We start from the raw sequence: 23942 nt of genomic DNA, 5'->3' as shown, positions 1-23942 counted from the left end.
ACGCTGGGATATTTTTTTGTGGGGGATGTGAGGAGGGAGGGTATGAGGAGGGTGGAATTTGAAGAAGATGTGATATCACTTCCAGGAGAATATCTAGGCTGCTTTTCCTAGTCTCTATGGTCTTTCCCATAGAGACCAGGAGAAATTCCGAGATTATTACTAAGTGGAGGCCATTTGTCTCTCTCTTCTGTTCCTCAATGCTGGGTACAGGTAAATCAGAGGCCTATACTCTTATAATCCCCTTTTGGTATACAATGTGATTTTGTTTATCATGAAGTTGGCTTTTTATCATATCAGAAAACTCTTACCACATAGCTTACCACACTCGTGTATCAGTTTCAAATTTGCCTCAGATCTTTCTTCCCTGACAGCCCATTTTTGTGTCCCTATATTCTCATGTCTTCTTGTAGAAGGGGAAAGTTGTGTGAAAACAGGCTCCCACATATTGCAATATTGGCTTGTAAGACAGGGCACAAATACTGAATGATTTCTGGCTTTGCATTCAGTATTGACTAGCAGTTGCAGTCTGTGGCAATCAAGGCTACATATTTCTTTTATAAAAAGCTAATTTGCCAATTGGCTTAGCGTGTGTTGTTAGCCACTATCTTTGTCTGGGTAAAGTTGTATGGGGTATTACACTGGTCCAGACAGTGTCCATGAACCATTCTGCTTCACTTCCTGCACTCAACTTTGTACTGGAAAACTATATGAGAGAAGCTATTATGCCCATATAAAAAGGTAAAGGTATCCCCTGTGCAAGCACCGAGTCATGTCTAATCCTTGGGGTGACACCCTCTAGCATTTTCATGGCAGACTCAATACAGGGTGGTTTGCCATTCCTTTCCCCAGTCATTACCGTTTACCCCCCAGCAAGCTGGGTACTCATTTTACCGACCTCGGAAGGATGGAAGGCTGAGTCAACCTTTAGCCGGCTGCTGGGATTGAACTCCCAACTTCATGGGCAGAGCTTTCAGACAACATTTCTGCTGCCTCACCACTCTGCACCACAAGAGGCTCTGTTATGCCCATATAGAGAGGGGAAATTAGAACCACATGTCCAATTATGAAATTATCCTCTAAGGAATCAAAAGTAGTGGTTGGAGGTTAAACAGATTTCCCCTCAACCCTCACCAGCTTCACTTTTGTGGGATGTACATGGCATTTTACTCTTGTCTTTGGGGTTATTTATGTGGGATTCTCCTGATCAATTTCATGGCATTTTTCCACTTGCTTTCTTTGTATTTTGGGTAGAGGTAGCCAAAGGCTCTGTCTTTTTCGTAAGAGTTACCAGTTATCACTTTATTTGAAGCCACAATCTTTATTTGGGCCTGTAGGATACAGTGGTTCAATATTTCTGACCTTTATATCTCATTTCCAATTTGCTACAATAAAATCAGAGTCCAGTAGCACCTTTAAGACCAACAAAGATTTATTCAGAGCGTGAGCTTTCGAATGCAAGCACTCTTCCTCAGACTATGATCTTCTTACATGTCCCTGTCATGAAAAGCGTTCATAGTCTGACTAAGGGTACTTGCAATCGAAAGCTCACACACTGAATAAATCTTTGTTGGTCTTAAAGGTGCTACTGGACTCTGATTTTATTGTGCTACTTCAGACCAACACGGCTACCCATTTGAATCTTCCAATTTGCCAGTTTACGAAGATTTTGTGACGTTGAGGATATCACTAAAACTGCACTGGCCAAATATGTGCACAAAATCAAATGCTAAACCACAATGTGTCTTCAGTCAACACTTGAGCCATAGGTTTGGCATTAGAAGACTGAGCTCTTCCAGGTATGCTTTTTCCCCTCTTTGCCTTGACTGATTTGGGGAGGTTCAATTTTTTCCCTTTTTCTCTAGCAAAGCTCCCTGTGGCCAATCATAAATGGGAGTAAGACTGATCAGAATGGAGCAAAATAAGAGAAAGATTATATTGTGTAAAAATAAACAATTTGCCATCTCTATAATGGTAAAAATGGTGGCCTAGTGTAGCTATGAAACTACAGGAGACTGTTCATTAGCACTGCATTACAGAACAATATTACAGCATGCCCCAAACAAGAGCCACACAATTTCCTCCAGGCCAGGCTGGATTTTAGAGATTTTTGGTGGAGGGATCACTTGGCCATGAAATTGGGGTCTCCGTGGGCGGGCAGGTAGTTGTGAGTTCCTGCATTGTGCAAGGGGTTGGACAAGATGACCCTGGAGGTCCCTTCCAACTCTATGATTCTATGAATTGCTACAGAGACTTCTCCCCTCAAAAAAAAAAAAGAAAAGAAAAAAGCAGGACATCTTCTGTAATAAAACACCCAAAGCATGCATATTTGAGTATGCTGACATGTCCCCCCCCATGGACCCAGACAAAGTGGCATCTCTAAAGACAAAGGGTTTCAATAGCTCTCCTGCCCTCTGCCCTCTCCCAAACAATGCAAAATCAAGGAATATTGTCCTTTGCTGAATAAAAAGCTCTAAATATAGAGTGTCTGATGTGTTCTTGGTTTCCTGCCCGTCATCCCCCTCCTGTTGTCCTTCTTGACCCCCCCCCATCACTAATCTCCTACACTGACACAAAGAGGGTGAGATCACTACCCAGATCACCCCCTGCTTTCCACATGAGGAGGCTGAGGGGATTTCCAGCATTTTGACCCTCTTGTTGTTTTCAAGCCAGAGAGAGGTGTGTGTGTGTGTGTGTGTGTGTAGGGGGTAAATGTCAGGAGGCAGTAATCCCACATGTGGGGTGGTTTGCTCTAGAACAGAGAGCCTTTCACTTCAGTTTCCTCCTGCACCCACTTCTGTTCTGATTCTGGGCCACCTACACAGCCTCGTCAGTGCAGCCTTGACTACCCTGATTGTGTTCTGTCTGGTCATGTTTGCACTGGTATTTCCACAGTTTGGTTCTTCCATGATGCAGGCATAGGTATGCATCAGAGGACTGCGATGTTTTGAAAAATAGATTGATAGGGAGGCTCCCTCCAAACCAGCCAGCCTCCATGTCTAAGGATCAGGGACAGCAATGCTGCAGCTGAATGTACTATTTGTTCACACGTGACAGTAAAAGTTGATTGTCAACTGAATCCAAGATGTTGTGCAAAAGCATTGGATGGTTCAGGGGGAAAGCTGACGATTAGGGAGGCCTGTTAGGATACAGCACAAAGCAGAACAAAAGCAGGCAGAGAAAGTACCATGCAGAGCCAGTACAGTTGCAGCCATTCTAAGTGGCAAATATTTTGCGGCAACTTTTTAAGTATTCTAGAATGAGTCTGTAGAATGAGCTGCACATAGGACTATAGTATTAGTCAGCTAGTCATATTAGGTTTAACTACATTCATTCATTAAACCTGCATAGCTTGCATATACCAAAATAAGTACTGAGGAAAAATATAGCGTTACACCAGCACAATCACGTAACATTAAAAAATAATTTGCCCCCCGGACTCACCTTCTGGCTCTCTCACTTTCCTCTGCACGCCTGCTTGAAATGGCGGAAGAGAACAACATGCTTTACATGTGACTCTCTTCTGCCTGTCAGTCAAGCCAGGCAGCCAATCACCTTTCTCCATGGTTTAAAGGGCCCAAAATGGCAGCTATTTTTTTTTAAGTAAAACTTCCCCGTTGAGACTCCTATGCATCTAATCATAGATTCATAGTGCTTTGGTTAGTGCCACCCCTTTTGGAATCAAGAGCTTTGAAGCTTTTAAAAATTAATCTTGTTCCCGTTTTTTGGGGGGGTTGGGGGAGGTATGCTTTTAGGGAGGTATGCTTTGTGTTTTAACTTGGGGGTGGGGGGATTTCTTTTTCTTTCTCTTTTGTTTTTTGCTTTGTTTTGCCTGTATGATTTAATATCTATTTGTTGCTCCATGCAGTTTGCTTAAAAAAAAAACCCATCTGAGGAAAAGGGAGACGGAGATAGTCTTACTTCGGCTCCACACACTGTCTTGGCATGTGGCTTGCTGGTTGCTCTCTTCTGGCTAGTGCTACATATTTTGTGGAATCCACTTTATGCGATTCCCCAGGTAGCACTTTAAAATGGAAGATGTAGCTACCTGTCTAGCGCAGCACACTACCCGTTTATTGTTTGGACACTGGATGTTGGCGACATTGTGTAAAATGCCAAAAATATGGCATCTGCATAAGGTAAGCATTTCACTTTATTTCTCGGGTGCGGAATGGCACTGAGAGTGTCCAAAAGAAAACATTTTGACCCATAAGATCTTCAGTTAAGTAAATTTATTCAGTAAATTCATCAAAAATTAATAACCTTCAATCACTGGTTACAGAGAACTTTGAAATAAGAGTTTTCACTGTGACATAGGGCTTCATGTTCCTAATCCAGACAACAGCAAGGTCAGTTTGTTTCTCTTCTTAATAAAACTATTTTTTTAAGCAGCCCGGTGCTATGCGCTCTTTGATTATTTAAACTCTAACAACGTTTTTGAGGCTCTGCTTTGTTAAATCAACATCACACTGGTAGGATGACTGTCTTTTTGCTTTAAAAAAACAAGCAGGGGATTTGTGGCACTTAAAAGACTAGCTAATATTTGTTCCAGCATAAGCTTTTGTGAATTTAGAGCCCACTTTTTCACATGCATTTTCACAAGGCAGAAACATGAGAGATTTTTTAAGAGGGGGTGAGCTGTAAACAGCAGGTTCAAAGACACACTTTTGCAGATCTTGTGTTCTTGCTGTATAATCTCCCCAACCTTAGTGAAAACAAGGGATTGCTCTCTAATTAAGGATTTTACAAAATCCTGTTTGGAGCAAGTTAAAAGGGAGCTGATACCTTGAGATGAACAGTGCCCCCCCCCCTCACTGCAGCATCTAAACCACTGAAATTCTCATGACTCCCCACCATCACCACCACCAGGTTCCTTCCTAGTAGAAAGGAAAGAAGAAACTCCATTAAGATGTCCAGACTTGCTGTTGCAAAGATCATTGCAGAATTTCACTGACCATATGTTTAACTTATAATGCAGTGAACAGGTGAATTCTGTGAATTCTCCTACTCCTCATATACTTTCTTTGGCAGGGGATGTGTGTGTGTTTTATCTCTTTGCCAAGAATCTGGAGGCAGGTTCTTTGGAATGTTCCTTTTATTTGCCGTAGTCGGTGTGCCAAATGCAGCAGAGGCGTGGGGGGAAAACACCAGATCCCCACAAGGAGCGGGGGAGGAAACAGGAGAACAGCAGCTACAATCTGAATCGCAGACAGAAAAGAAATGAGGGAGGAAGAAAAGGGAGGGTACATTCTCCCTAAGTTACAAGACGGCTTTGCAAACAGGTAAAAAATGAAGGCCAGGCTGTGGAATCCCTTCTATGTATGTCATGATTTGTAACCCCATACAGGCAGAGAAGGATGGAATTTCTCCAGAAAACGGTGAATGCGAGAATTTCTATCTGTAGTGGCGATTCGTGATGGGCTCCCTGTGGTGAGTGTATGGCACTGAGGTGTGTGTGTGTGCGTGTGCAAAGTGATATGTGCTTTCTTCCTTTCCCATAGCCAAGACCTTATTACAACGAAAAGTAGGGTGGATTATTTTAGAAGAAGATGAAGCATATTTGTAGAGAATGGATCCCTTAGTGGTTGTAGCTACTCCCTCTGGAATGGAAGCAGAAGACAAGATCAGTGAACTACTTCAGGGATTTGCTACTCCATGAATTCATGAATAGGACCCTAAAGGAAGGTTTATTTGGAACTGCCGTTCTAACATGTGTTTGTTGGTCAGGCTTTGCTCCAGCTAACGCAGAGCTGTTGGATCTGGGGATGACGATGTTGAGTGATCCTTCTTCATGGGTTCCTTTAATGAGTGACCCTAGAGACTGAACTTAAGACCTTAAACAAACAAGCCATGTGCATTTATCACTGAGCTATGGAACCTCTCTTCCCCGGTGGGAGTGCCCAAAGCAGAGGTAAGCATGAAATCTTCTCATGTAAGTAGTAATGGGTTGGAACCCACATGTTTGTTTACCCCACTAATGCTGCAGCCACTGGTCACCCAGAATGCTGCTCTTGGAAGACAGGACACCTTTGGGAATAACATGAGAAGAAAATGGTGGGTCTGCAGCAGGAAGCCAAAGGACTTCTACAGGAAGCCAAAGGACTTCTCAGTTTTCACTTGACTAGAGCTCCAAGCTGTATCTTGCCATTTAAGCAGAGTTCCTGAATGCCTCTGCTTTGGTTATTTAAAGAGAGAGAGCTCTAGTCCTCATGATTGTGGATATACTTTTGATACTGTAATCAGTTTTTACTCACCATGCTGTTACTGAGGGTTGTGTCCTTTTGTCTGGCTTTTGTCTACTTAACAACTGTCTAACAAGCAGTAATGGAATGGCTCAAGCAGAGATGTTTAAAGCTCAGTCCTTTAAAGATGGAGGACCTGTGGTTCGATAGGAAAAGTCCAGGCAAGGAAGCATCCCTGCCCTGCTTGGATGGGGTGCAACTCTCAGTTGCACACTCAGTTAGGAATCTGGACATGATCTTCGACACCTCTCTCTCCATGGAGGAACAGGTCACTAGAGTAGCAAGGCTAGCGTTCTTCAACCTGTACCAAACTAAGCTACTAGCACCCTACTTGGACCCAAAACACCTACTCACAGTTATCTACACGATGGTCACCTCTAGGCTGGATTTCTGCAACTCGCTCTATGTAGGCCTACCCTTATCCCTGATCCGGAAACTTCAACTGGTCCAAAATGCGGCAGCCAGGGTTCTTACAAGGAGCTTGGAGGGCCCACATCCAGCCCAAACTCCAACAGCTGCACTGGTTACTAGTTGAATACCAGATCTGGCTTAAGGTTCTGGTAATCACCTTCAAGGCCTTGCACAGTTTGGGTCCTGAGTACCCGAGGGACCGCCTCTCCACCTATGACCCCCACAGAGCATTACGCTCTGCAGGTCCCACCAATCTGATGGTCCCTGGCCCTAGGAAGACTTGTTCGGTCTTGGCCAGGGCCAGGGCATTCTGGCCCCCACCTGGTGGAGTGAGCTCCCAAAAGAGATCAGGGCCTTGCCAGAACTAAATACTTCTGTAGGGTCTGCAAAATGGAGTTCTTCCATTGGATTTTTGGTCAAGGTCAAGGAAGCAATTCTACCAATCAGAGCCCAGAGACCCCTTTCACCACCGACTATGTCTCGCAGACATGCAACTCAAAATAATGAGTTGTAAAATTATAATGGTATAATTAAATGTTAAACATTCTATTGTTAGGAGCTCTACTGTAAGAATTATTATATGTTCTTGATTACTATATGTCCTCAGTGATGAACTTCTGTGTATTGCACCATGAATTTCATTGTAAACCACCCTGAGCCGCAAGGGAGGGCAGTATATAAAAGTTATAAAATTAAAAAAAAATTCAACAGGTGAAGCACTTCTTCATATGAAGCATGAATAAATCATTTTTATTTGCCAGCTATGGAGCTGCAAAAGATGCATTAATGATGGTAACCCCAGCCAGGCTTCTTGCCCAAAAAAGCTTTCAAATTCTGTGGAAACTCTTAGACCAGCTTTAGAATAGGGTGCAAACAGAACAACTCAGTTCAGAATGAGTACATTTACATACATACATATTCACACTCTATTTCTAAACAGAATCTGTACAGAAGTTATTTTTTCTCTGTGTGTGTGAATAACCTGGACTACCTCTGTATGATTTTTGAACCTTGCTAACAAGGTACAACCTTTGAGATGCTTGTTTGATAGCTTAAAGAGAAAGACACAAAAGCCACAACTTGTGTTTGAATTAGCAAGTTTCTCCCCATCTTTTCCGTGTCTTAGCAGGATGCTGAGCTGCCTCCACCCCCAGACCCCCTGCCAAGAAGCCTTTATTTTTAAAATCGCAAACAATGAACAAGCAGCTGCTATGAGCCTGGATGGAAATTATATGTACATTTTAATTAGCTCCCTTTGAGTCAATTTCCCTTCCCATCATTCATTAGCAGGCGCAGGTGCCAGAATGACCCCCTAACCCCTTATCTATAGGGTGGAGAACCTTCTTTATCCCCTGGCTCACCTGGCATTTATTTTTGGTAGTTAAACTGCCCTAGTCTGGCACCACAAACCAAATCCAGTAGCAGGATACCATGCCTATGCTCCACTACAGGATACATTAGTCCCACCCACTCCTGGCATATCCTACAAACAGCGGTTAAAGGGTGTGACGGTTAGTTATTTCTAAGAAAAACATGCTCACCAAGTTATTCATTCTCAAGATTTTTTGGTGAAAGGCATGACTGTTAACTTGGTATAAAATAAAGTTGATACTATGGATGTTCCGCTGCGCTTTTTCCCCATCAAAGAGGTGAGAAAGAACCACAGATAAGCCCAAGGGAAGCTGTACCAACAGTAAGAATGGGTGAAATGTTTTTTAAAGTTCTTAAATACTAACATACTTATTACAGCATAATTTTCTTTTGACGCAAGGCCAGAGTTTATAATCTGATTAAATGAACTCCTGTTCACAAAACATCAGCCTCTAATAAATCTGTTAGTTTTCCAGGTGCCACAACACTCTTTTTGTTGGTTTTGCTGTAACATATTAGCAGTAGCATCCCATACACAGAGTGACAGCCTCAGAAGGCCCGTTGAAGCCAATGGAGGATGCAACTGTGCTTCCAGTGGAAATGCAACACAGCTGTCTCTCTGGAACCTGCATGCTTGAAAATGCATTCCCTTACAACTAATTCCAAATCAGTATCTTCAGCCAGCCCTCCCCTGCCCAGTGACCTTGCTGGTGTTGAAATCAGCATGGACCAACATTTCGTGCTCAATTGCAGCTTTTCCAGACGGTTGGGATTGCATGCGCGATCCATGCAAATTAACACATGGTGTCCTCAGCAAAGCCATAGTAAACTCAATCCCTGCCAATGTGGCTAAAAACACAGGGACTGACCATGAACCATGGCTGCCGGGACCTTTCCAGAACCTGGCAGGATGCTAGAGCTGCAGTGAGGTTGAGGGGAGCTGTTGTGGGACCACGACTGTTTATTGTCTCCTTAGGTCTCTGAGCCACAATTGAAGGTCAAGTCAGACGCAACGTGTCGGCTCCTGCTTCAGCTGTGGATCGAGTGGGAATAGGTCACACTTATCTCAAGAAAACACTGTGTAGCCAAGGTGTGACGTCGAAACGTTCACACCAGCAGCTTGCCAGCTCTCCCAGCCTTCCTCTCTGCCCTGCTCCTACAAGTTTCTCTCTCCTAAAGCTCTTCCCCATGAGGAGGCACCTAGCTGTACTCGCCAAGTCTGCAGGAATGTAAGCAGTGAGACAAAGAGCTCCTTGGGTGGCAATAAAAGCCCATCCCCACTCCTCTGGGGGCCTGGCAGAGGCCTGGGTGTGCAGTGGCTCCAAAGAGCCCTGAGCAAAAAGGTTGCCGTTTGCAACAAAGGTGGAGGACTAGCTGATGAGGCATTGCCCATGAATGTGTCTTTGGACTCTGCAAGGAGAAAATACGTATTGTTAAGCAGGCAGCATGCCTTCCTGTGATTGTCTGGCTCTGCATTCCTGCCTGTACCCTTATAAGGATGTTCGTATCCCTGCATAGATCAGCCCTTGTTATCCCTGTCTATCTTGCCTGGCTGCTGCCCTTTCTCCCCTGGGAAAAAAACAAGCTATTTGCATACTAATTTATCTGAAGAGATACCCGTTTTTACATTTCCACAGAACATCCCACCACCACCCGGCATATAGGCCAGGCCAAGTTGTGGGAGGGATAACCACGATAATACTATTTTGGACTTCCAACCTTGAATGTAAGTAAAATGTAAGTAAAATTTCTTCTTTTGGAGAAGAAATTCCTTGGAATGGGACCTGTCCTTTTTGCTTATGTGGTATGTGCCATGAACATTGATGACCGTGTACAGAAGTATGATAAATAAATATAAATAAATAATATGTTGTTCTTCATAATGTATGACCAATATTCTGTATTCTATCCTGCCCACCTTTACGGACCTGATTGATTTCAGGGCATAGCATCATGGCACTGAACCTCATAATTTCCCCACAACTTGCCCCTAAAAGTTCTGAAACCAGGGAGGGTTTGCCATGCAGCATGGAGGACCTAAACCTCGGTCCCCAAAGTGGCTCCCATGGGTGTCATTGTGCCGGCCAGCTTTTTTCCTGGTGCCCATCTCAGGTGTTTTTAGGTTGGCAGAGCCCAGCAGGGCTTCTGCTTGGGTGCTGGAAATCTGATTGGCAGTGTAACCTAAAAGACATCCTTTAAACAGAGCTTCTGCCTGAAATGCTGAAGAATTACCATTAGAATTATGCTTAACCTCATTCCCTGGCATTTTGTGGTTGGCCCTGCCTCATGTGGCTGCCATATTGTTTTTTGTCCACCATGGTATGTCAGAATACAGAAGGGCACCTCTAAGCACCTCCATAGCACCATCTGGAGCAACCTACTTGGGACCTGAGAAGTTCTGTAGCCATTATTGGGCAGGGGCAGCTGCCCTATCTGTATACAGCTACTATCTAGTGTTAACTCTTTCAGTTTGGCATCAGCATTTCACCTGGGCAAAAACAAACTGGAGGAATAAATAGTGCTTTCCAACGACATTCCTGGTCATCAAACTGGGGAAGGAATTAGCTGTTTGACATGGGTCTCTAGGCTTCTAGGACTCCTGTGAACCAAGACCCAAGTCTCTATAATGTGCCAGGCAGACCGTATCTAATGAACGAGAAAGGGGAACAGTTCCAAGAAAGGTGCGCAAGTGTTGGAAAAGGTGAAAGAGAAGCCAGGTCTCTGGCATATTTTGCATGACAGGTGTCAGTCGTGGCTGTTTTTCAGAGCAGGGGAAGGGCTCTTGCGCTGCTGGGATTGACCCCAGCATCCCTGAGCTCAGGGGAAGGAGTGTTCATAACATTGCATCCTTTCAAACCCTCCCCTGTGCAGCCTTATGCAACACATATATCTGTATGCCAGCACAGAGCAATACCACCCCCCTGGGGAAAGAGCTGATAAAGAGGCAGGTCAATGACTTGTTAATGGGTGACAGGTTTTGCACATTACATGCAAAAGGCATTCCCGGCATTCCTCAGCCTGTACCCTCAGACCATCCAGGCTTTATAGTTCACTGGAGTGCTGCAGGGTGGTCTTTCTGTCTGCCTCTGAAGAAGCCCTTGAAGACTGGAAGAAAAGGCATCTCTTTCCCCAGTAAGAGCCATTTTGCTTAATTGCTCCTCAAGCTGTAGCCAGCAGGCCATCTGCTGCCAGCAAAGCCTTTTGATGTGGTTTCCAGCCCCTCAGACGAACATGAGTCAGGGCTCACAGGAGACCAGCGGATGAAGGTGAAGGCGCTTGCCTGCCCTGTACTGGGATGGACAGCACTGGGACCAGGTCCTAATAGTTCTTCTTTAAACATTTATTGACCGCCTTGTGGAACTCGGGGTGGCTTACAATATAAATAACACGTTATTTTAAATGTAGGGAAAACATTAGAGCTATCAGCTCTAAAACCTATAAAAGTCACAATTTAAAGCTGTCAGTTAAGACTGCTAATAATGAAAAGCTAGATAAATCAAAGCTCTCTTCCGCTGTCTCCTGAAGATCAACAAGGATGGGGCCAGGCACATCTCCCTGCAGAGGTGGTTCTCTAATTGTGGGGTTGCGACCAAGAAGGCCCTCTGCTCATGTAGCCACCAAATGAACATCTTTAATTGGCAGGGCAGTCAAGAGGGCCTCTCCCCACTATCTTAGTTCCTGGGCATCAGTGTATGGAAGAAGATCCTTCCAACACCCCAGTCCCAAGCCAGCTGGAGCTTTAAAAGACAAAACCCACCCCGTGAATTAGGCTCAGAAGGGGATCGGTAGCCAGGGTGTTCTGGTGCCAGGGATGTATGCTCCTGATGTAGCCCTGACCAGCTTTTGGTTTTTTATTTATTTTCTTAGATTTTTATACTGCCCTCCCATATGGCCCAGGGCGGTTTATATGGGAACGTCATGGGGATACATAGAACGTCATACATTAATAATGGTCAGTAACATTAATAACGGTCAGTAACAAACATATCAGTAACAATTCTAACAATAAATATAAATTTGACAGGTTACCATAATTAACTCATTGAACAAAACTTTAACAGAACCCCTAGTGGGTGCTGCATTGGAGAGGGTAAGAATATAAACAGTGGCCCAAAGGGCAGAGTTGTTGTTGGTGATGGGCCAGCAGCAGAGTCAAACCAGTAAGGTAAAGGTAAAGGTTTCCCCTGTGCAAGCACTGAGTCATGTCTGACCCTTGGGGTGACGCCCTCTAGCGTTTTCATGGCAGACTCAATACGGGGTGGTTTGCCAGTGCCTTCCCCAGTCATTACCGTTTACCCCCCAGCAAGCTGGGTACTCATTTTACCGACCTCGGAAGGATGGAAGGCTGAGTCAACCTTGAGCCGGCTGCTGGGATTGAACTCCCAGCCTCATGTGCAAAGCTTTCAGACAGCTGCCTGACCACTCTGCACCACAAGAGGCTCTAGTCAAACCAGTAGCCCAAGCCAAATCTCACCCTGACCTGAAAGGCTCTATATTGTTTCCCAGCCAAGGCAAGCCAGGGGCTGCCCTGAGCTCACCAGAATCATGCAAGAGCCTTGGAGCCCTTCTTTGGACCAGAAATGCTCCACAGGGGGGCCAGGTCTCTGTTTCCAGCACGATCAGCTCATTGGATGTACATGTCCCCGACAGAGAAACCTCAGGTGGTCTGTTCGCTTCTGTGTCCTAGAGATGAGCTGTAAGGCTGGGGGATTCCAGGTCCAGTTGGGATCTGTCCTCCCCACCCCTTCTCTACAGAACATCCTCCAGCAGATACTATTTTTTCTCCTTCCCTGTGTGCTTAAACTACTCCTTCCCTCACACACACACAAACCATGAGGACACAAACATATCCTTGCGTGCCTAGGCCTTTCCTACATAGGGACTGTGGGCTAATGCATCTTACGGTGCCTGAAAAAGAAGGCAGCATAGACAACACTAAGGAGAGATTATTTGAAAAGTACATAGACAGCTGTGGGATGGGTAGTCGGTCCTAACCACTGGTGGAGGATGGGTGCAGAAGGATGGTGGCCATATTCAGGTTGGGAAACTGCTGGAGATTTGGGGATGCAGCCTGGGGAGAATAGAGCCTCCAAAGCAGCCATTTTCTCTAGGGGAGCTGTTCTGTGTTGCCAGGAGATGAGCTGTAAAACTGGAGGATCCTCAGGTCCCACATGGGACTGGCATCCCTAAATAGTGCAGCTGCCAGGACCCCTGCAGGTAGGGTTGCTGGCAGGGGCTCATGGGAATTGTAGTCCAGGGACATCTGGAGAACCACAGTTTAGGTCCCCCTTACCCTAGGGGTTGGCAAGAGATCTCTGAGAATGACAAGTGATCTCCAGCTGATGGTGATCTGGGAGAAAATGGCCACTTTGGAAGTTGGTCTCCATGGCATTCTACCCTGTTGAAAGCCATCCCCTTCCCCAATCTCACCCTCGCAAGCCCCACCTACCAAATCTTAACCCAGGGTTTGCAGCCCTACCAGGGTCCAGCGCCACTCACCATCTGCCTGCCCTGCTGCCTGCCCTGCCATCTGGATCAGAAGCACTTTGCTATCCATGACCCCAGCAGTATGCACTGCTCAGAATTGGGAGGGAACAGGCAGGTGTGTAGTGCCAGCAGATGTGAGTGCAGGTGGCAAAGGGGTTCATGAGGGCACAGGGGAAGGATGCCCAGGCATGTGGGCCAGCAGGTGGCGAGGGAGGCATGGGAGGGACCTGGTGGTAGGCAGAGAGGAGAAAGGACACTCTATGCGCAAGACCACCCCCCACCACCAATTTGAAACTGGCCCTGGTGGTTGTTCTTACCTCCAACCTGCAGCTGTTGTGGCACAGGAAGCAAGAGCCTGAGCCTAGGTTGAGCCTTTGGTGCCTGACAGTCTGGCCTAGATAGTAACCCAGCCACGCTTGCTATTTACCTGTTTGCAGAGATTGCCGGTGTTTTAACCCTTGCACGGTCCCAGTCTTGGCCCTGGTGTGTTGAAAATGTGCTACAGACCTGGCTGCTCCACTGCAGCAACAACCCTCCTGCCTGAGAGCTGACTTGCATCAGTGCTCTAACAGGGTTTCGGGGAGGGGGGACGGGGGATGAGAATTGCTTTAACCACTCTTTACCTTTAAACGTTGAATGCATTCACTGAGACGTTTCCTTCATCAAGGGAGAAAGCCAGGGTTTAGCGGGCTTCCCCCTTTCACTTGCAAGGACTTCCTAAGGTTATAGTAATGTGATGTGACCAGCGCTAATGCCGACAGACAGTGGGAGAGTACGGAATCCGAAGCAAGGATTCCTCAGACTGCGGCCCTTCGCCGTTTATCTGCGCTGCCTCCGAGTTCCCCTTTAACAATTCTGTCACATGTGTCAGGCCCTACTTTGTCTTCGATTGACAGTCGCCTTAGTAGGAGAACTAAGGGCTCACTGGACCACAGAGGCTGAACTCTTCCATGACCTCTGAGGTGGTCCCGCTCTAGCAGAGCAGCTCCCGGATCACATGGTGTAGGAGGGAAGTCCGTTGCCCCAATGGAAGCCCACGTTGTTATGGATAAACAGCAGCCTGCATTCCATTTCTTCTCCCAGGCTTGCGTTTGCTGAGGGGATGGAAGTGACTAAGTGGAAAGACAGCTATCTGACCCCCAAAGCTTGGCACACCAAATGGAGAAGCATGGGAAACTGGGTCTAAATGAAAGACAAGACCCCTTTCTCTACTTCCCCCAAATGCTAGCCCCCTGCTTTCAGCTGTCCTGAAGCTGAGAGGAACCCTCTGAGTCTCGATATGTCCATGGCCAAGACTGATGCCTTTGCATCTATGGTCACATTTAGCATTCCAGACCCATTTCAATAGCAACCATTGTCCTTAGGAAAGGTCACTAGCACCAGACAACTTGCCTGGGCTCTGGTCTGCAGAAGAAGTCTGTGGAACAATTCAGACTGTAGGGAGGGGGGTGGAAGCGAGGGAGAATGCTGGCTGAAGTCATGGAACAGATTAGGGGGCAGTTAGAAATTGCTGTGACCCCCATGGCATGTATTTGTGTGTGGCTGGGAAACCTGGTGCAAGACCAAACTGAAATTAAATGAAAATTTGTTTGGTTTATTCTCCTGACCTGGATGTCCCTGTTTTGTCAGATCTCGGAAGCAAAACAGGTTTGGCCCTGGTAACGATTGGGGTGGGAGAGCAACTCCCCCCCCCATAACTCCATGGTTTTGTTTATTACAGGTTTTGTAATCTGTCTTTCTTCCAAGGAGATGAAATTATTATATAGATTATGCCCAGAATTCTGAGAAGTATGAACATCAGTAGGGAAATAAATCCAAGGCTAATATTTACCTCAAGTTGGCATTTTTAAAAATTTTACATGACGGAATTTGATACCATTTAACAGTACCATTTGATGTACATTTGTTATGAAAAAAGTTGGTTTTCTGTGGGATATAGTACTGTAAACATATATTTTAGAAAACGACAGCAAAAGAATGCACTCACTAATGCATGCAATTTGTGAGGAATCAGGTCCCTCTTAGCTAGTTTGTGCCTTTCTGTGGAGTCAGATGCACTGACTTTACCTCAAATGCCTCATTTTTAAATATGCTTCATATCAGATTCACATTTGTTTCAAAAACTGAGACTTTTCAGACTCCTTTTCTAGCTTTCTCCCACTTTTCTAGAACAAGAGTTTTCTTGAAGGCATTCTCCTTTAAAAAACATTTTTAATAGGCAGGCTGTATTTTACCTACACTTCAGGAAGCCTGTGATTTATTTATACCAAATATATATCCCAATTTCTGATGTTGAGTTTCTTTATCATAAAAGCCCCTCACAGCGTATTTTTCATCTTCTCATTGTTCTCTTGCATCCCCCTTCCCCATCAGTGCTTGTGTAGCATGTGTCATGGTGCTATTACCTTACTAGGACAGTCCCTCAGAATTCAAGTTTACCATTGATAGTCACCTGGGGACTTTGTTAGTCACAGCCTCTGGATTCCCAACCTCCCCCCCCCCCCCCATAGCCTTTATGAATACCCGAGTTTGTCATGATTTTGAAGGCTGATTCTCACAATAGTTCAAAGCCCATGCCAGCCATTTGGCATAAGGCTGAATTGTGCACATGCTAAAAGCCATTCCCTCCCCACAGAATGGAAGCCACCGTAGTATGCCTTGTTTCTGCAGGAGCCATGGGCTGGTCTGGTCATGAGAATGGGCTCTCAGTCAAATTGTGTGCGTAAACAGTGCTATAGTCTATATGTGCTTCATTCCCCTCTCAGGGAATCTCATTTCACCAAACGTATAGATCCCCACCATGACCTTCTTCTTGCTGTCAGTGAGGACAGGCTCTCCTTCCTAAATGAGCACAATAACCCCAGTGATTTTGCTTTGCAGTGTAGAAGGAGATCTTAATCTCTTTCTCCAGCACAGAACTGAAACTGCTGTCAAGGTAAAGGCAAAACCACTTCCTCCAACCACAGGAACAGTATCTGGTCATGGAGCCTCAGAAGTGTTCAGCCAAGTGAGAACGGCACAGAGTTGCACAGCTTCCCCTCTCCCCCTCATTACGTGTCCTGCCAGACATCCAAAGCTTGAGAACTGCAACGAGAAATGAGGGTGCTCTGTACTGTAAGCTCTGCATAGCTAAGAAGCAAAAGAGAGGAACTGAATTTATATCCCACCTTTCTCCTCAGTAGGGACCCAAGAGGTGAAATCATTCTCTTCTCCATTTTATTATCACAAAAGCTCTTTGAAGTCGGTTAGGCTGAGAGAGTGTGCACCACTTAAACTCACGCAGTGAATTTCCACACAGCAACATGGGAATTTGAACCTGAGACTCCCAGATTCTAGCCCAACTTTTATCTGCTGCACCACGTTGACTCTTGAAACAGCATATGATAAGTTCCAGAGGGATCTCTGGAATCTAAACAAATGGCTTGAATACATGAAACAACTTTATACCAACTCAGGCTGGTGACTCACCTGCCCTAGTATTGCCTGTTCTCAGGCAGAAAACCTTTCTCCTAACCCTTGCTTACCTGCCATCCTTCAAGTATAGATGCTGGGAATTGACTCTTCTCAATGCAAAGAAAACCAGTATAGTATAATTGTTAAGAATGTTGCAGTAGGCTCTGCAAGACCTCGGTTCTAATCCTTACTCTATCATGAAAACTTACTAGGTGACCTTGGGCCAGCTGTGAGGCTACAATGAAAGAGGGCAGAACAATGGATGACATTTCAAGCTCTGTAGAACAAGGGCAAGATACAAAAGTGATGGATGGATGGATGGATGGATGGATGGATGGATGGATGGATGGATGGATGGATGGATGGATGGATGGATGGATGGATGGACAAACCACTGATCCACAAACCATTCAGCTGGATTTGCTATGTCAGTTCTGGAAGCCTTGCCTGGTCTTTAATTTCCGGGCTTACAGCAGAGACAGTTTGCATATATTCACATGTTTTTCCTTAACCTTGAAAACTGGGAACTTGTGTTTTTGTTTTTGGAAAATTCTTAAGGTTAAACTAGATATGATGGGGATATTGTTTGAACATGTGGTGATCGAAACCACCAGACAATCTAAAGCTTCTCATAAATAGCCTGTTGAAAGTCAGTTGTGATGGGTGAGCAGGACGTGCACTGAACTGTTGGGTGCTCAATTATTTGTCCACATCTCTGTGACTCTACACAGCGCCTGCACTGGAGTAGTGCTCATTGTAGTAATCATCCAGCAAGCAGCGGGTCTGAAGAATGAGGAGCATTGCTGTGGGCTGGAATGTGGTTTCAAGTGACTGCACAGGTACCACAGGTGAGAAGAAAGGGAGGAGGGAGAGCCCTGGGAGGAACAACAGCGCATTGAGGCCACCATATCTCTGTGGGGCAAAGGAAACGGAAAGAAGATAACGAGCCTTTTTGATCAGGAATTCCTTCTCACTTTCCCCTTTCTGTTTGTCTTTCAGCAGAGATAACACCAGACCTTATACAGTTTACCTGCATCCTAAGCTGCCAACAACAGAAGAAAATGCTATGTGACACTTTCAGTTTCCTCCCAGCACACCCCTCCCAGCACACCAACAGCAGGCCCTGGAAAAAGGAACTCATGCTGTGTGTGCCACACGTGACCCCAGGGCCTCTTATTTCTACCATCTGGCCCACCTGACTTATCTTGAGCGGCTGTAACTCAAGGAGTGATTCGGAAAAATAGAAACAAGATTTCAGACTGTGGAGTGGGCAGAATTTTAAAGCCAAGACTGATAAAGAAGGGAGAATATTTGTATTGTGTTTCATCCATCAGTTTCCCTTTTGAAGAATCTGGGGGAAGGATAGCTGAGCCATCCTCTGCACTTGGGGGAGGGGGGTATAGCACAGGGGACTAGGCTAGGTGTGACCTCTCTAGTTGAAATCCCTGCATGAACCAAATAAAAGAGCTAGAGGTATTTTTATTATTAGAAGAAGAGTTGGTTCTTATATGCCACGTTTCTCTACCCAAAGGAGTCTCAAAGTGGCTTACATGTCTTTGCCTTGGTGGGGTACAGGTTATGCAGACCTCCTTTAAAGAGCTCACTTATTCACTCTCTTCCCAAGAACAAAGAACTTGGAGAATTAAACACCATGCTTTCTTCCACCATATTGCCAACACTTGCTGTGTAAAAAGAGGCAGAGATAAAGAAAGGCCTGCTCTTTACTCTGTAGAGTAGTTGTTCATTTTAGGAGCTGGTAGGATCCCCACTCTTCACACATCACATGCAGCATGGTGGCTGTATTTCCATTTAGGGATGCCAGCTCCCCTCTGGCCACTGGCAAGGGATGAGGGGGGGAGGGGAGAATAGTTGCTAGATCCAGATTGGAAAACTCCTTGAGATTTGGGGAGGAGTCTGAGGAGGACAAGGACCTCCATGGGGTGCAATGCCATAGAGTCCATCCTCCCAAGCACCCATTACTCCAGGGAAACTCTTCTCTGTAGCCTGGAGATGAGCTTTAATTCTGGGGGATCCCCAGGCCCCACCTGGAGGCTGGCATCCTTGTTTCCATTTCTTTCCCTGAGAGGTCAACCACATCAGTTTATTCACAGCCAAAGGGTGGCTGATTCCCCAACAGTGTCTGCAGACGTTAAGGGGAAGCCAGGCTTGCCTTGCCATCAGCCCGAGGCCTAAGGCCTACTAGGAGGTTGCATCATCAGTGTGTTACACCAGGGGTAGTCAACCTGTGGTCTTCCAGATGTCCATGGACTACAATTCCCATGAGCCCCTGCCAGCATTTGCTGGCAGGGGCTCATGGGAATTGTAGTCCGTGGACGTCTGGAGGACCACAGGTTGACTACCCCTGTGTTACACTACGGTCTGTCAGTCCAAGTGATGGAATCAGTATGATGTTAGATTGAGATCTGGAAGGTGTGTCTCAAATCCCCACTCTGGCCTGGATATTTTGGGCACGGCCTAGGTCCTGGCACCCCCTCTCAGCTTGAACTTCCTCACAGGATTGTTTGGAGAAAACATGACAAAGGGAAAGATACTACCAGTGGTTTAAGGGTTTGGGGGTCCGTAGCACCCCTGCCAGTAAGGATGTGCAGGGTCCTAGACAAGTACAATTGCAGCAGGAGCAGCCAGACTGGGGGAGGAGGAGCCCCCCCCACAGGGGAAAGGGGTGTCATTCCAAGCGACCTTAAAGAGGGAAAATGGGGGAGGAGAGAGGCCACAGTCCTGATCCATGGGGGGAGGGGGGAGGCACCATGCAGGGTCTGCTACAAGGTTAAACCGGCCCTGCAAGACCCCCACCAAAAGAAGATCAGTTTGGATATAAAAGCTGGCTGGCACTGAAAGAGCAATCTCCGTTTGCTACCTTTCCCCCAGTCTCTTTCCCTTGTGGGTTGTGTCTTCTAAAATCTGTAAGCTGAAGGCCACAAGGGCCCAGTCACCCTCAGAATAGCAGGAGCCTGTGCTGTTGTCCTGGCCCCCACCAGCAATGGCGTTATCTAGGGCACGGTCCTCATAAATCCCCTGACTGGCCCACACCCCTGACACCTGAAATTAGGCCTGGTGACTGCTTACAATGGTGCAACACCCTTCAACTGCCTGGCATGAACCCCCCATGGCCTCTCTCTGGGGCCTGGGCCCCCATCCCGTTGCTCAGACCCTGCCATCCTTGCATGGGCATTGGTGTGGGCCAGCCCTGATGGCTGCCAGTTTCCCATCCCACTTTCCTGATCGTGAGGACAAGCTTAGTGGAGGTGACTGAATGCTGGGCAATGGGGCAGGCCCAGTTTTGGGGTGGGTATTTCTCTGCTGAGGCCCTTCCCCCCCCCCCTCCATCACCAATCGTCGCCCCCTCACCTGCCCTAGTGCCTTTTCAAATGTCAAAACACTCAATCAGACTCCTGCGGCATTTTTAAATGGTCCTTATCTTCAGGCTGTTTCTGGCAACTCCATAACATCTAATTGTTAGATGGCAACTCCGTAACATCCAGATAGTGGCTGGGGATCAGGCAATAGAACTCAGTTCCTCTGGAACATGGATGTATCTCTATGGTATTACTGAAGTCCCTTCCTGGACCCCACTCTCCGCAGGTCCACCCCCAAAACCTCCAGGTATTTCCCAAATCGGATCTGGGAGCCCTACTAGCTGAGTCCAGAGCCTGGGAGAATCTTAACCAGAAAAGGGCCAACACAATGCCAGTGTCACACAGTAGCTGCCAGAAGAACCGCTGTGATTTGGGAGGCAAGACAGATCTTGAGCTCCACAGGAAGTGACCTCTCTCTGCTGATTTCATCGAGAGGGAATGTTTGGCTATACTCCTCTGCTGCAGTAAAGGGCAGACTCTGAGCCAAGGACAGAATCTCCCAGAGCAGGTATGTTTTTCACAAGCCATGTGTGTAACAGCCTGAATATACAAAGAGCAAAACAGGAGCCCTGCAGGAGCAGACCAAAGCTCTATGCAGGGCGTTGCATTCTGTTTTCAGCCGTGGGCAGTTGGGCACGGGGAGTTCTCAGTATCAATTCACAGTCCAGGATCAAATTCATGCCCCGCTAGACCATCCAGAGTGCAAATGCTCATTGTGCTTATGGTGACAATGTTGCCATTCTCCTTTGCAAACTCCTTGGCCTGGCACCTAATAAAGTCCAATACTAGTTCTGCCTCAGTCATTTTCTGAGTATGCTTCCTGATTGGAAGGAGGAAATGCCCGTTCAGGGACTCATGCAGAGAAGCATTGGGCAGCCTTCTAAAGAGTAGTAGTTCTGCTGCCTCTTTGCACCAGCATTGAGTAATGCTGTTTCTGTTGGCTGCAGAGGAGAGGACACGTAGTAATGGGTTTAAACTACAAGTACAACAATATAGGCTAGATATCAGGGAAAAAAATTTCACAGTCAGAGTAGTTCAGCAGTGGAATAGGCTGCCTAAGGAGGTGGTGAGCTCCCCCTCACTGGAAGTCTTCAAGCAAAGGCTGGATACACACTTTTCTTGGATGCTTTAGGATGCTCTGGGCTGATCCTGCGTTGAGCAGGGGGTTGGACTAGATGGCCTGTATGGCCCCTTCAACTCTATGATTCTATGATCTGTCCAGAGATGTGGTAGCATTTCCTACCCCCAAGTCAGAGCTGAACAGCAATTTGGACAGGGAAGCAGAAGGCACTTTCATCTCTGTGTAAATACTTTAGATTCACAGAAGAATTGTTTCACATATGTGTTTATTGCAACACCCAAACAGTCCCCTTGCGGCACACAAGCAGCAAATGTGGTTGTACAAAATTTGCTGAGCCATTCCTCATGCTAGTGGCAGGAACTGACCTGCATGAATGCAGGTAATGCAAAAGCAGTGTGGGGGCAGATCACACATCTTGCAATGCTCATGCAGTGCAAGCAGCCTCAACTGCTTTTCTGTTTATCACCTTTTGGCAAAGACTTCTTCATTTTGTTGTTATTTGCGGCAGTTCCGTTTGACGTAGAAGAGGCTCTAGAAGGCAGGGAACACAGGAAGGCAGATGACTCAGATCCAGTAGCCAGATGGCAGTTCTAGCTGTTGGACACCTGAAGAGTGGCAGGAAAGAGCCTGGAAGGGTGACTACGCTCAAGGGAATGGCTTTGGGAGCTCCAGAATAATACCACCTTCCCCTGCTTTATTGTTTGTGCATGCATCTGGGAATCTCATCAAGCAAATGCCTTGAGGTTAGCTCATAGGCAAGCAGGTAGGAAAGGAAAGAAAGCCTTAGAAGAGCACACCAAAATGGAGAGAGCCCCAAGAGAGGCACAGGTGGTATCTCCAGCCAACAACTGCTCCTAGAGTTGCCATGTTATTTTCCTGACAGGGCTCCTGTGCATTTAATCTGGCATGAAGAAATGTAGCCATTTCCTTAGGGTGGAGATAAGTGGCAGAGAAAGGCTCATGTGTCCAGCTACTCTTAAAGACACAGGAGCTGGGCCAACAGGCTCTTATGGAGGAAAAGTGGGCAAAATGGGTATCAGGTCTTCCAGGTAGAAAAGGGGGGCAGGAGGCAGAAACTATGACATGGTAAGGAAGGAAATGTCCACTGTGCTGTAGGGCCCGGCATGAAACAACTATAAAGACAAATCATAATGTGTCTACTTAGAATTAGGACCCACAATGGAAGAGGTGCAGCCCTGAGTTCATGGAAGTTCCCACAAATGTATACTGTACATCAGACTGGTTTTCAAGTGGGGATTTCTTGGGAGCTTGTCAGGGCTTCCTCAGGACAAGCCTGGTTGACAAGCTTCCCTGAAAGGTACCATGTAACCCTCAGTCTTCCTCTGCCTTGATGAACCCTGGGAGAACCCTGGCCTCTGCTTAGGGAGGGCCCTGGGGGTGAATGAGGTCAGCAGGGCCCCCCTGGCCTGACTGCTAACATTTGTACCTTCCTCCCCAAGTTATTAAGTATGATGAGTCTTTGATGAAGAAATATTGACTCCCTCCTGAATAGTAAAGGACCAGGGGAGGGGCGTGATTTCCATTGTCCTGAGCACCCCCCCCCCAGACAGAAGCTCAGGATTGCCTCAGATCTGCCCTGTGGTGCTGAGTGCGAGGGCACCCCCCTCCCCCTTCTGCCCACCTACAAGGAAGTCCTGTTTGGAACAGGCCTCGCTCCTGTCAAATGCTTCTATCCATGATAACCAAAACAACCAGAATCCAGAAAGACAAGCGCAGGGAAGTAGACTGGAAGCTAATGAAGCATGCTTGAGAACGGATTAAGGAAAGCAGCCGAGGTTTTCATGGAGCACCTGTTGACACTTCCACCATCACCCCGTCAGAGACCCAGCACTCCAGGGGTCCAAGGCGGTATCATCACTTATTGGCACAAAGAGGAGAGGGGATATCCTTAGCCTCTCATCTTGGAAGCCCAGCATCCGGCCTATTACTGCCTTAGCAGAGTTCCTGTCTTCTGGAATGTGAGCGATGAGCTAATGTTTCACAATGCCACATTGAACAGAGTAATCCCTTCTGCAGCCCAAGTCCACACCCCAGCCCCAGGCTACAAATAAACTTGTTACTTCAGAAACCATCTTTCTGTCCATTCCCATCTAAGTCTCTGGCTTCTCCTGAACTCTATTTTTAGATAGTGCCTAGTGGTACAGTTACCTGGCTTGATCCTACCTGGGAGCTATCATGATCACCTAGGCTACAGCATCACAACTTGCCAGTGCAGTTCACATGGACTTTATGGAGAGAGCCAGCTTGGTGTAGTGGTTAGGAGTGTGGACTTCTAATCTGGTGAGCAGGGTTTGATTCTGCATTCCCCCACGTGCAGCCAGCTGGGTGACCTTGAGCTTGCCACAGCACTGAGAAAACTGTTCTAACTGAGCAGGAATATCAGTGCTCTCTCAGCCTCACTCACCTCACAGGGTGTCTGTTGTGGGAAGAGGAAAGGGAAGGTGAATGTAAGCTGCGTTGAGACTCCTTCGGGTAGAGAAAAGCAGCATATAAGAACCAATT

At 46.6% G+C, this 23942-nt stretch overlaps 1 long non-coding RNA gene across 2 annotated transcripts; it reads left to right on the top strand.

Moving 5' to 3' along the window:
* The first annotated feature begins 3847 nt into the window (after positions 1–3847).
* LOC143838325 (uncharacterized) lies at positions 3848–19151 on the top strand. Of its 2 annotated transcripts, none has more exons than XR_013231344.1 (3): positions 3848–5908; positions 9659–9747; positions 17961–19151. It is a non-coding gene; the product is annotated as an uncharacterized LOC143838325 (long non-coding RNA). The 2 variants fall into 2 exon arrangements; XR_013231343.1 differs by having other exon boundaries at positions 9659–9758.
* The last annotated feature ends 4791 nt before the right edge of the window (positions 19152–23942 follow it).

This window comes from Paroedura picta, chromosome 5 (assembly GCF_049243985.1).
Source record: "Paroedura picta isolate Pp20150507F chromosome 5, Ppicta_v3.0, whole genome shotgun sequence".
Lineage (NCBI taxonomy): Eukaryota > Metazoa > Chordata > Lepidosauria > Squamata > Gekkonidae > Paroedura > Paroedura picta.
The sequence above is the reverse complement of the archived record's forward strand: the minus strand, read 5'-3'. Positions and strand labels throughout refer to the sequence as shown.